Here is a 13,256-nt window from a genome sequence, read left to right as displayed (position 1 = left end):
TACTCTTTTCAAGCAGCATGCAAACTGAAGTCTTTTAAAAGCTTGATACACAATGTACATATATATTGTTTAAAATCTAAAATGTTACAACACAAAGTAATAAATTTGCTTTCAATGTGAAGTAAGGGACTGCCAATTATTTTTAAGTTACAATTTAAAAGGTTATTTTACTGAAAAAAAAAATGAAAATTCTGCCATTAATTACACACCCTCATGTTGCGCCAAACTCGTAAGACCTTTGTTCATCTTCAGAACACAAATTGAGACATTTCAAATCCAAGAGCTCTCTCACCCTGTATAGACTGCAACACAGCTGCCACGTTCAAGGCCCAGAAAGGTTGTAAGAACATCGTTAAAATAGTCCATGTGACATCAGTGGTTCAACCGTAATTTTATATAGATAAGCATTAGCTCTCAAAATGGCAACGTTTGTGTAACACAAGACTAATCAAAAATTTAATTTACTTGTTATTTTCATTACTGATTTTATCAATTACTTGCAGCTCTACTTAAGACACTTTTTGTCTCAACTTGGCTCCAATGGATCATAATATCTTCCAGGCCCATACTTCATTCTTGTTTCTTTCAAAGGGAAATCAAGCCAATCAAAGCTAAAATGCGAATGCGGTGAAAATTTCAAGAAGCAACACTGCGTAATGACAAACTCATGAAACTGAGGATTCTCTGAGGGAATTAATTACAGTCATATAACGCTCATTAAACAGCCCACTAAACTAAATACTAAGACCAGAGCCAAAATAAAATCAAAACGACTGGCCCAGTCTGACTCAATCTGATCATAAATGTCTCCAGAATAAGGAGAAATCTCCCACTTCTCTTTTTCAGTTTGACATCAACAGCAGTTGGCCAAGTCTACCGTGCTTTTCTTGCAGAGGCTGTTGCTCAAATGATTTTTGGACGGCTATTGTAGTCTGCTTTTCATTACAACTACACAGCCTTACGCTCTCATAACAAAAGAGTGGATATCTAGGTCAAATCTGATCCACGTAAACCGATCCAAACTCTGCAGGAAGAAAGAGACATCCTCAGAATAACTAAATTCAACTGGCTTCAGTGAAAGACAGCAGCTCTTTAAAAGTAAAATCTTTTTGTTTTTTGTTTTATTTTTTTTAAATGAGAGCATCTGGAATGGCACTCTGTGCATATTGCACACTCTTTAAGCAGTATGTACCACACAAAGCATGCACTTGCCAAGATGACCAACCACACAGGCAAAAATGTGCAGTATACAACCCAACAACACTGTGTTAAGTACAATTTTACAAACTTCAGCTTAGAATAAAACGATCATGTTACAAGTTCCATTATTTAACCAAAGAGCAAAAAGATAAATGCATTTACATACAAAATTGAAAAGTATGTTGAATAACAAATCAAGTTCCATGCATCTTTTTCATTTATTGATGGGCACCAGCTGCAATGTAATATAACTGTAGGTTTCATTTAGTGCATACAGGGTTCAGACCACAGCTATTTTTTTTATAGAATAATTCATAGTCAATGTTTTTATAAAGCACTTTATCATAGGTGACCCTAGACTAGGGGTGGGCGATTTGGTAAAAATATCATATCACGATTTTTTCAAGAAATATCACGATTCACGATTTTTATCACGATTCTTTGTCATGTTGGTTTTACTTTTTTACAAGTTGTCTGAGTAGTACAGCCAAATAAATTTTTCTATTTTAAAACCAAAACCTTACAAGGTAACAAAATATAAAATAAAAAGAATGGCAGATATTTAAGCCAAAGTGGGCGAAGACAAAAAAATCTTTGTCATTATTTTCTTTGTTTTTAAAAAAATAAGAACAAAGATAAGCTACGTTACAAATACACATACTATACAAATAAAACAAACAGTGCTTTAATTTTCAGGTACAGTCAATGTATTTATCAGTAGCATTCAAGAAATTTAATTAACAAATATAAAAATAAAACATTATATACATTATATACATAAATTATACATAGAAGCAACATTTAAAGCAACTGTATTGAAGTTCTTCAGTCAAGAGCAGTGAGTGATTTTCCTTTGTGTTTTGTTTTATTAGTGTATCATCACCCAAAAATGACAATTCTGTCATCATTTACTCACTCTCGCATTTTTTTTAAGCATAAAATATGCTGAACATAAAACTTATTTTTAATGTGGGTAACCAAACAGTTGCTGGGTCCCCAGTTACTTCCATATATTTTATTTATTTATTTTAAGTCAGTGGGGACCAGCTACTGTTACCCACATTCTTCAAAATATCTTTTTTTGTGTTAAGCACAAGAAAAAAATTAATAGAGATTTAGGACATGTGAGTGACAACATTTTTGGGTGTACTGTCCCTTTAATGACAATCGACAGCATGTTTAGCTCTGTCGCAGAGTTGCACGCATCTATACAGGCGCGCATCCGTTTTTCTCTTAACTGTTTACTTTCACTTTAGACAACCGACTGTGTATATGTAATCCTTGCGTGTTTTTGACAGTATAAGCAAATTAAACGCCAAAGATAGCTCAGTTTAGTAATCAGGTGCTGTCTGACAGGCTTTTAGCGCACGTGCTACGCGCTCATGAAGCGCAAGCCAGAACAGCGCGCGGACCAAATGGCGTTATTTTACCGGGCAAGACTTTGAAGCACATTCAAATAATGTACTTTTGTGATGGTGAATATGAATAAGTGCAGTGTCCCGTGAGTGAATGTACAGTATATTAAGACGGAGACACACTGTAGCACGATACTACGATATTTATTCAAAAGCAGATCGTGGAGACATTTTAATCGTCCACGATCAAAAATCGTCATATCGCACACCCCTACCCTAGACCACAAAACCATAAGTATCACGTATATTAGTAGCATAAGTATATTAGTAGCAATAGCCAACAATACATTGTATGGGTCAAAATTATAAATTTTTCTTTTATGCCAAAAATCATTGGGATACAAGCGAAGATCATGTTCCATGAAGATATTTTGTAAATTTCCCACTGTCAATATATCAATATGCATTGCTAAGAACTTCATTTGGACAACTTTGAAGGCGATTTTCTTAATATTTAGATTTTTTTGGCACCCTCAGATTCCAGATTTTCAAATAGTTGTATCTTGACCAAATATGGACTGATGCAAACCATACATCAATGGAAAGCTTATTTATGACGTATAAATCTAAATTTCAGAAAATTGACTCTTATGACTGGTTTTGTGGTCCAGACCAGGGTCACATATTTTAATATTTTATAATACTCTAATGGACGCATTTGTTGTGGACACAAAAGTCTGTTTTTTTGGATTCACTTGGAAAGGGTTGAACTGGACATCATGATTCTGAACACAGGCCATTTCGCTCTGCAAACGTGCTCGTGAGTCAGGGTAGGTACATCTGATTCAGACTAATGAGAAGAGATGCGGTCATGGTGCGAGGGGAGCACAGGACACACCGTCAGCTCGAACAAAAGCTCAGACTGTGTGGCACTGCCGCACGTCACCCTGCCACCTCACACGCAGCGCTCTGAGAGCCACTTCAGCTGCTGCCTAATCAAGCCCATAATGCCTTACACAACCAGGCTCTTGAAACGGCACCCCAGACGAACTGCTCCATTCTGAACTCTGCTTGGTTGCCATGGCAGCATCTCTATTATGTCACACGGGAACAGGCATACTGTTATTTGCAGAAGGGGCTCATATGCCCCAAAAAAAGCTACACAATGAGAGGTTCAAAAGCTGGGAAACAAGTAACATCTTAAACCAGTCTTAGATCAATTATGATTAATAACCCGACAACATGTAAGGTCACGTTAACACCTCAGACAATGTTGTTTATAAGATAATGGTCATAATCGTTTATGTAACTTAATCACTTTTGCCTGCATAAAACTTCTTTACACAAAAATGTACAGATAATTTACTCACCTCCTTATCAGCCAAGATGTTCATGTCTTTCTTTCTTTAGTCGTAAAGAAATTGTTTTTTGAGGAAAAAAATTGCAGGATTTTTCTCCTTATAGTGGACTTCTATGGTGCCCTGAAGTTTGAACTTCCAAAATGCAGTTTAAATGCAGCTTCAAATGGCTCGAAACAATCCCAGCCGATGAAGAAGGGTCTTATCTAGCAAAACGATCCGTTATTTTCTAAAACTTGTACAATTAATATACTTCTTAACCTCAAATGCTCAGCTAGTCTAGCTCTGTGTGAACTTTGTGCATTCCTGGTCAATACAGTTAGGGTATGTCGAAAAACTCTCATCGCATTTTCTTCTCCAACTTCAAAATTGTCCTGGAAACTGAGATGGGCACCACAGAAGTCCACTTTATGGAGAACATCTCTACAATTTCTCCTCAAAAAACAATTTATTTACGACTGAAGAAAGACAGACATGAACGCCATGGCAAAAGTCAGAGTAAAGCTTAACTTTTTTTGTCATTGGATGCACAGACAAGCACAGAACGCTATTTATAGTCCCAGTCTCAGAGAGGACAAGAGAGCAGTGGATTTATTTACTGTATATTACACTGCTACCACACAGATCTAATATAAACGTGTGATTTATTTCCCAGCGGTTTATCTTCACAGACATAACCGACTGTTTTGTAACTCCTGTGTGTTTTTAACAAACTTGTGTGTATTTGACAATTTAAGTGCAATAAGACATGAAAAAAAATATCTGTGGGGTATTTTGAGCTGAAACTTGACACATTCTAGGCACATTACATCTTGTAAAAAAGGGGCATTAATAGGTCTTCTTTAGACATCTGCTTCAGATAATCTGCTTCTTAATAAAAATGCGTAAAATAAGTAAAATATATTGTAGTAAGATAACATTATGAACATGTTACATAAAACAAATTAGTTGGGATGTAACAATGCACCCCGAGTTGGTTGAAAAAGTCAATACAAATGTGTGACTATTCAAATTGGTTGAGATGTGTTTGATATGTGTTGAGTTTATATGAATAGATCTCTGAAGGGAACTGACTGTCTTTAGAAAAGTTTAAAATGGTATTTTCTTTGCATCTTGCCTCTATTTGTGTTCTCATTTAGTCAGTCAGCTGTTTTTGTTTCACAGACTCTAATTTTTAATGAAAAGATCACAGGCAAAGCCTAAAGTCGTTTATATGCTTAAATGGAAACTAAATTTTCATTTAGTTGTTTGACATATTTCAGAAAAGGATAATATGAATCGTATTGCATCTAGGCATGGGATGATAACCGGTTTCAAGGTTTACCGCGGTTTGAAAAAGTCACGGTTTCAAAACCGCAAACAAAAAAAGTTATACCGTTCCTACGATATGTGCATTTTCTGTGTGGTCAAAGTGAAAGCGCAGGACTCGCTACTAGGTTGTGTGTGTGCGTATCTGCAGCGAAAACAATGCAGCCCCTCCCTCACCGATTAGTGCTGGCAGGCGCGTGTCTGTGTTTGTATCCGCACGTGATCCGCAGTCAGTGACACTCAGCAGTATTATAAGTTCAGGATGGCCGAAGGAGGTGAACCCCCACAACACAGAGTGGGGAATAGCAGACTATATGTACTAACATTACGTTTCTGTGATTGAACATTAGTACAACAATTAAGTTAAAGTGAAATCACGTCTTTGCTTTTAAACCTTCTGCCACGTTAAAGGTGCAGTGTGTAGGTTTTTGCGGCATCTAGTGGCGAAGTTGTGAATTGCAACAGTCCACCGCTCACCCCTCCCTTTGCAGAACTACAGAAGCCGATACAGGATTAAAATCTCTTTTGACAGCAACGAATAGTGAGATTTCTTTTAAAACATAATTTAAGGAATTGTACTTATTTAATCATTCAATAAAACTATATTATTGTGAGTATTACTGTTACTTGTTCATCATTGTGTTAGTGTTTTTTTTTTTTCGCAAGCTGATAATTCTAAGTAAATAAAAACATAATGGTTCATTAAGGTCTTTATGCACCCCTGAAAACATAGTTATTGCACCTCTGTCTTGAGATCATCTTAAATATTACACAGTGCACCTTTAACAAACAAAACACCTTTAAAAAAACTTGCTGGCTCTCACGTGTCTTTGAGTGTTTGTTTATTTTTGGAACTGTCACTAATGGTCATATTTTTGCTTTGATTAGTGATTGCATTTTTTCCATTTAGAAGGATTTGTTTTTGAAAATTGTATTTTGTTGATTATTGTTGAGCTGCAGGCTTAGGCTCACACAAGTGACTGAAATTAAATTTAATTAAGAAGTTTCAATTATTTATTTTAATTATTTTGCCTGATGTTCCATGTTACAAAATGTTCTATATGTTTCCTAAAATAAAATATACTGTGTTCAGTAAAAAAAAAAAAAAAATTTTATTTTTTTTACCCAGACATTTAAATATAACATTGTAGAGCAGTAATTACAATACCGTGATACCGTGAAACCGTGATATTTTTATCCAAGGTTATCATACCGTCAGAATCTTATACCGGCCCATGCCTAATTGCATCGTGAGTTGAGTGAATCGTTACATCCCAATACTTTAGTGAATTTTTTTTTTTTTTTTTTTTTGTACATGTAAATGCACTTAAGAAGTAAAGCTTGCTTTCCACAGGACTTTTATTCTCACAGTAATTTGTATTAATGCATTTGGCAGAAGCTTTTATCAGTATCACTTCTTGTATTCTCTGGGAATCAAAACCCATGACACTCGAACTAAAAAAGAACTGCAATAATAATAATAATAATAATAATAATAATAATAATAATGACACAGGATGCTATGAAAAAACAACATCTAAAGGATGAAGCAATATACAAATAGAGCCAAACCACAAAAGACATGAATTGGACTGCATTTGAAAAAGTCCACTGAATGACAGATAAGTAAGATGGGTCCCTTTGATCAGGGCCACTCCATTCTTAAGGGTTACATCATGCTCCTGCACAATAGGAAGAGAAAAAGAGATGATAGGGTGCGGAGTGGAGGAGATGATCAATAGAAAGAAAATGAACACAATACGTCAGGTTCACCAAAGGAGGGTCTAAGCATAGAGCACAGAAAGTTGCGTGAAGCATGCTGGGAGTGCAGGGCCTCTGCGTTGAGTGTGGGAATTAAACAGAAGAGCGGAAACATCTGTAAATTTCTCTCACACTCAGTTCTGATTACTCCACAGGTCATTAACATGAACAGAGAGGCCCTGTCATTTTTCCCCCCATCAAAAACTCCCCCTACAGTCAATATACTAAGAATTAAACACTACTTTTTGAGCCAGCTTGTCCACCTCAGTGCACTGCTAATGGTGCGGAGAGATTACAAACCACGAGATGGCTGCACTCTGAGCAGGGCACAGCATGGTTTTGGTTTGTTGACATGGAGAAAGAAAGGGATTTCCTGTTTGTGGTGAGCAATTTAAGATTCATCGCGACCCATTTGACAACTTTGACACAGAAAATTCTATCCTTGTCTTGCAGGCTTTTATGTGTTAGACAATTTAACTTAGAAGACCTTCACATCCTCACTCTAAGTGTCTTCTTTCAGATACGCTCTGAATTCTGCTTTCAGAATTCATTTCCTTCAGCGACATGTCTCACATGAATACTAGTGTTTCAATTGGAAATAACAAGCAGACACTTAAAACAGAACCTGATATTCCCAAGACACAAAGAACATGAATTTTAAGTTAGTGAAGGCATCCAAATCAGCTAAGAAACATTTCAAAAATCACATTTTTGTCCCCTTAAGTAATCCATGAAAGTCTAACATAGTATAAGATGCCAAAAAGATTCCGCAATGCAAATTAATTTGACCCAGATTATCAATATTAGAGCCAAAGCAGACAGTTTATAGTAATGCAAACAGAAACCGATCCTAGTCAACACAACCTGAAAAATTTCCTTTTAAATTGCTAATCTGGATGTTTGATATACCAGAGCAGTTGTTCGGTTAAGAGATATGAGGGAAGGAAAAGAGGAGTACGTTTTAAGTGCATTTTATGTCACTTCATAATTCTACGGTCATTGAAATATGATTCAAGTATGCCAAACGTACTGCCAGGCATTTATGGTGAACTAAAATATGCTTCAGTATCATTTCTGCTGAGGCTTGTATGAAGCTGCAAAACATTAACTTTGTGAGTAGTGTTAAAGTATTGTGAAAAGTGCAGTGCTGCTTTGTTTATAGTGCTAACCAAGGAAATGTTGTATTGCTGCTGTTCCATAAGTGCCACCTGCTGTAAGAGAATAAAACTGCGATCTAATTCAGTCTGTCTGCCGTTTGTTTTGTTTAGATGCGTTATGTAGTACAGTTTCACAAAGATGAAATCTACGGAAGCGGTTTCTGCCAGTGAATACAAAATAAAAAATGTTATTCCGACCTTTTAAATTACACAATTCTCAGAATTGTGATATAAACTTATAATTGTGAGAATTAAAGTCAGAATTGTGCAATAAATAAACTCACAATTGCAATTTATAAAGTCAGAATTACGAGAAACTCAGAAATAAAGTCGTAATTCTGAGACGTAAACTCACAATTCTGAGAACATATCAGACTTTATAACTTCCAATTGCGAGTTTATCTTACAATTCTGAGAATAAAAAAGTCAGAATTGCGAGTTTATTTCTCAGAATTGCAACTATTTCGCAGAACTGCAAGTTCATGTCTTGCGATTCTGACTATTTTTTTTAGATTTGCAAATTAATGTCTGGCAATCAACTTTATTTCTCAGAATTGCAAGTTTGTCTCAGAATAACAAGTTTATTTCTCAGAATTTAGTTATCATCTCGCAATTCTGACCCTTTATTTATTGCGAGTTTACGTCTTGTGATTCTGAGACATAAACTCATAATTCTAAGACGTGAATTGCAAATAAACGTCTCGCAATTAACTTTATTTCTCAGAATTATGAGTTTGTGCTGCAGAACTGCAAGTTTATGTCTCAGAATTCTGAATCTATAACTCACAATTGCAAGTTTCTTTAATACAATTCTTAGAACTTGCATATGCGCATATGTGAGAATTACCAATTACCTTTTTTTATTTTTTATTCAGTGGCAGAAACAGGCTTCCATAGAAGTCAGACCATTCTGTTTTTGCTTCAAATGTAGAAATTATACAAACCAATTTAAATCAAACTTAATCTATTATTAAATAGATTAAACCTATCTATTAAAATTTAATCTAATTTAAAATAGTGTTTGACTTCGTTTATTTGATTTGGGATTTTTCAATTTAGTTTTGTTATTTCACATATCGCAATTTTACAAAGAAATGTGCAGCATTTTGTATAAGAAATAATAAAAGGAAAAAAAATTTTCATAATTTGTTAAATCTCATTTTTTAAGGTTTTTTTTTTTTTCATTGTGAGTTGAGTGAATTGTTCCTACATTCTTAATGTACTTGTGTGTTTAAAAAAAAAAAAAAACACATACACTTAAGTGGACTTTAACTTTTATTGGGCTACTACATTCACATTATCTTCAGTATTTTTTAAAACTTAACTTAAGAGTTAAAGTACACTACAAGTGCACATTCAATGCTATTAAGCACATTTTTCCACACGGGAAATTACACTTCTAAAATAAATTACTTAAATTAATCATGACCTAAATAATATAAATATTTAGCCACACTATAACTATTCTCCACCCTCTCCATTACCACAAAAGCGTTTTAACATGTCAAAGTCATGTAACAATCAGAACTCCCTCCCAGGGCCCCAGACTGCTCTCACAACATAAGCCAAACACACTCTCTGAGGGCCTACGCCGGCCATCTCTTCTCCACATACTCCCAACAATGCTCTGCAATTACTCACTCAAGCGCTAACAACAAGTTAGCAAAAAGGATAATGCAATTTCACGGTCTAAATAGTGACAAACAGCAGACATTGTGTCCGATGTCTAATGCAGTAAACATACGCTGTCCTATATTGAAGAAACAAACCTTAGTAATTACGGGGGTTTTCTCAAAAAAAAAAAAAAACAATTACAGATGACGCCTGTTGAATGAGGGACAAAAGCCAGAGTGTTTACACTAAAACACAGTATTTACCATTTTTTCAAAAGACACTTGCTAATCTCATAGAACATTGCTTAAAAGTATTATCTGATTTTAGATTTATCTCACAGTTCTGACTTTTTTCTCAGAATTGTGTGATACAAATTTACAGTTGTGAGAAATAAACTTTTTTTCAGAATTGTAAGATATAAAATCAGAATTGTGAGTTTGTGTCTCAGAATTGCGAGTTTATATCTCACAATTCTGACTTGACTTTGATATAAACTGGCAATTCTGAAAAAAAAAAAAAAACAGAATTGTGAGTTTGCGTCTCAGAATTGCAAGTTTATTTCTCAGAATTGCAAGTTTATGTCTCACAATTATGAATTTATTTTTCTTTCAGAATTGCGAGTTTATATCATAAAGTCAGAATTAGTGAGATAAAAACTTGCAATTCTGAGGAAAAAAAAAAGACAAAATTGTAAGTTTTGGGTCTCAGGAATTGCAAGTTTATTTCTCAGAATTGAAGTTTATTTCTCAGAATTGCAAGTTTGTCTCGCAATTGACATTTTTTTCTCAGAATTAAGAGTTTATATCTCACAATTCTGACTTTTTGATATAAACTCACAATTCTGAGAAAAAAAAGCCAGAATTGTGAGTTTGTGTCTCAGAATTTAGAGTTTATTTCTCAGAATTACAAGTTTGTCTCACAATTAAGAATTTATTTTTTTCTCAGAATTGCAAGTTTATATCATAAAGTCAGAATTGTGATATAAACTCGCAAATCTGAGAAAAAAAAAGTTTATGTCTCACAATTATGACTTTTTTCTAAGAATTAAAAGTTTATATTTCACAATTCTGACTTTGTTTAAACTCGCAATTCTACGAAAAATTATAATTCTAAGACACAAACTCACAATATTGACTTTTATATAAACTTGCAATTCTGAGAAAAAAAAAGTCAGAATTGTGAGTTTGTCTCTCAAACTTGCAATTTTGAAAAATAAACTTGCAATTCTAAAAAATTAATTAGCAATTCTATGTCTCACAATTAGTACTTTTTGCTCAGAATTGCAAGTTTATATCTCACAATTCTGACTATAAACTCGCAATTCTGAGACACAAACTCACAATTCTGTCTTTTTTCTCAGAATTGCAAGTTTATGTCTTACGATTCTGTCTTTTTTCTCAGAATTGCAAGTTTATGTCTTACGATTCTGTCTTTTTTCTCAGAATTGCAAGTTTATCTAAAAGTCAGAATTGTGATAAACATTTCTGAGGGGAAAAAAAATCAAAATTGTGAGTTTGTGTCTCAGAATTCCAAGTTTATTTCTCAAACTCGCAATTATGAGACACAAACTCACAATTCTGACTTTTTTTATATAAACTCGCAAATTTTGAGAAAAATGTCAGAATTGTGAGTTTGTCTCTAACTTGCAATTCTGAAAAACAAATGTGCAATTCTGAAAAATAAATTTGCAATTCTGTCTCACAATTCTGTCTTTTTTCTCAGAATTGTGAGTTTATAGTCAGAATTGTGAGATATAAACTTGCAATTCTGAGAAAAGTCATAATTGTGTCTCAGAATTGCGAATTTATTTCTCAAACTCGCAATTATGACACATAAATGTGCAATTCTATTTCTCAGAATCGCGAATTTATATCAAAGTCAGAATTGTGAGATGTAAAGTCGCAATTACCTTTTTTATTTTTAATCAGTGACACAAACAGGCTTCCATAAAAGTCAGACCATTCTATTTTTGCTTTAAACTTAGAAATGATACAAATCTAAAGACACTTGCTAACCTCAAAGAACAGTGCTTAAAAGTCTCATGAGATTTGAGATGCGTAAATGCAATTGAAATTCCTTCTAAAAAGAAGAAAAAGCAAGTGACGAAACTTTGACATACAGCAGTTCCAGCTGAACTCTGCTACTAAAACTGCAGTATCTAGAACCGCTTACTAAGCCAAAGACTGAACCGTGAACTTTGTGTTACCCATAGTGCATGGCCATTTTCAGTTCATGTCACAACTGATTAGACCGACTGGAAGGAGATTCCTGCGCCTGTTCTGCTCATTTCCAAAAGAGCCGAAGGTCCTTCTAAAAGAAGCCACAAGCAAACCCTTTCCTGTCCAGTAACTTGCCACAATTCGTAAATAAACGCTCTTTAAGCAGAAAGGTTTGGCAGCAATGAGCATAAAACCGAATTCAATGAGTCTTCTTCACTATTCGAGTTTCCAAAGGTCTATAGATTGCTTACCGGCCACAGAAGTGCACTACAGGGGGGAAGGGGACTGATTTTGAGCTCCCTGTGTGTGTCCGTGAGGCTCACAACAGAATACTAATGGCTTTAGGCTGAGACGCACCAGAGAAAAGATATGCAAAGAGACATTTAAACTTCCCTCAGCAGCCCCATCTAAAACCATCAGGAAGAAACGGCTCTGGCAAAAGATAGAGCAGTTATGAATGAAGCTATGAAGAGGCGTTGGAGTGTTTCCTCAGCTGTGTTCAATCAGAAGAGAGGACATCCCTGTGTGAGAAAGTGAAATGTGAGAGCATCAGTCTTTCACGAGGCAATCTGCCAAACTAAAAGTTGTGATAAGGCTATGCCTCCAGACCAGACAAATGTTTGAGTGTTTGCAGTGGCATAGATGCGAACTTCCTGGCTCAGATCAGAGAGCTGCAGTAATGCCGCTGGGAGAGGAAAACGGATAGCTAGCGCTCTAGGATAAGACTCCATGCATACAGATCCACTTACACAGAGCTACTGCACTTGATTGAGAAGACGGGTTCTACTCTAATTCTTTTGAGCTCCATGATGAAGATAACTTGGAATAACTCCACTTTTAAAGTCACAGCACATTAGTGGCATAATTAACACGGGAGAACAACTTCAGACATTAATGCGTGTGAAGGAGCGAATACACTTTGTAATACTCTTGGCAGATGATTCATACCAAATACAAAGAAATGTGTTAAATTAAGAGGCAGAAAAACCCTGCAAGGGTTGTGCCGACTAGTCAATTAGTTCTCCCACTAGTGTTGTTTTGGTGCTAGTCGTGACTGCCCTGGGCTTGTTTCACACGTGAAAGCAGCTTGTATTTATTTGGCATGCACACAGAATTAATAGTTTGCGTTATTCACACTGCCCACCTAAGCAGATGCATAGGCTAAGGGTGAGTAGTTAGCAAATAAGTGTCTGCATTGCAAAAAACTGTGTTGATAAATGGGTCTTTAGTTTATAAGAGGAAAAGGATGGTGGATTAATTATCATTGGGATGTAGATGTGCTGC

The 13,256-nt window shown here is 35.2% G+C and overlaps 1 protein-coding gene across 1 annotated transcript in view; it reads right to left on the bottom strand.

Annotated features, from left to right (window-relative positions):
- The window catches only part of llgl1 (LLGL scribble cell polarity complex component 1), a 59,012-nt gene that overhangs the window by 34,318 nt on the left and 11,438 nt on the right, over window positions 1-13,256 (bottom strand). The window lies entirely within an intron of this gene.

The sequence above is a fragment of the Garra rufa genome, chromosome 1 (genome assembly GCF_049309525.1).
Source record: "Garra rufa chromosome 1, GarRuf1.0, whole genome shotgun sequence".
In the NCBI taxonomy this organism is placed as follows: Eukaryota; Metazoa; Chordata; class Actinopteri; order Cypriniformes; family Cyprinidae; genus Garra; species Garra rufa.
The sequence above is the reverse complement of the archived record's forward strand: the minus strand, read 5'-3'. Positions and strand labels throughout refer to the sequence as shown.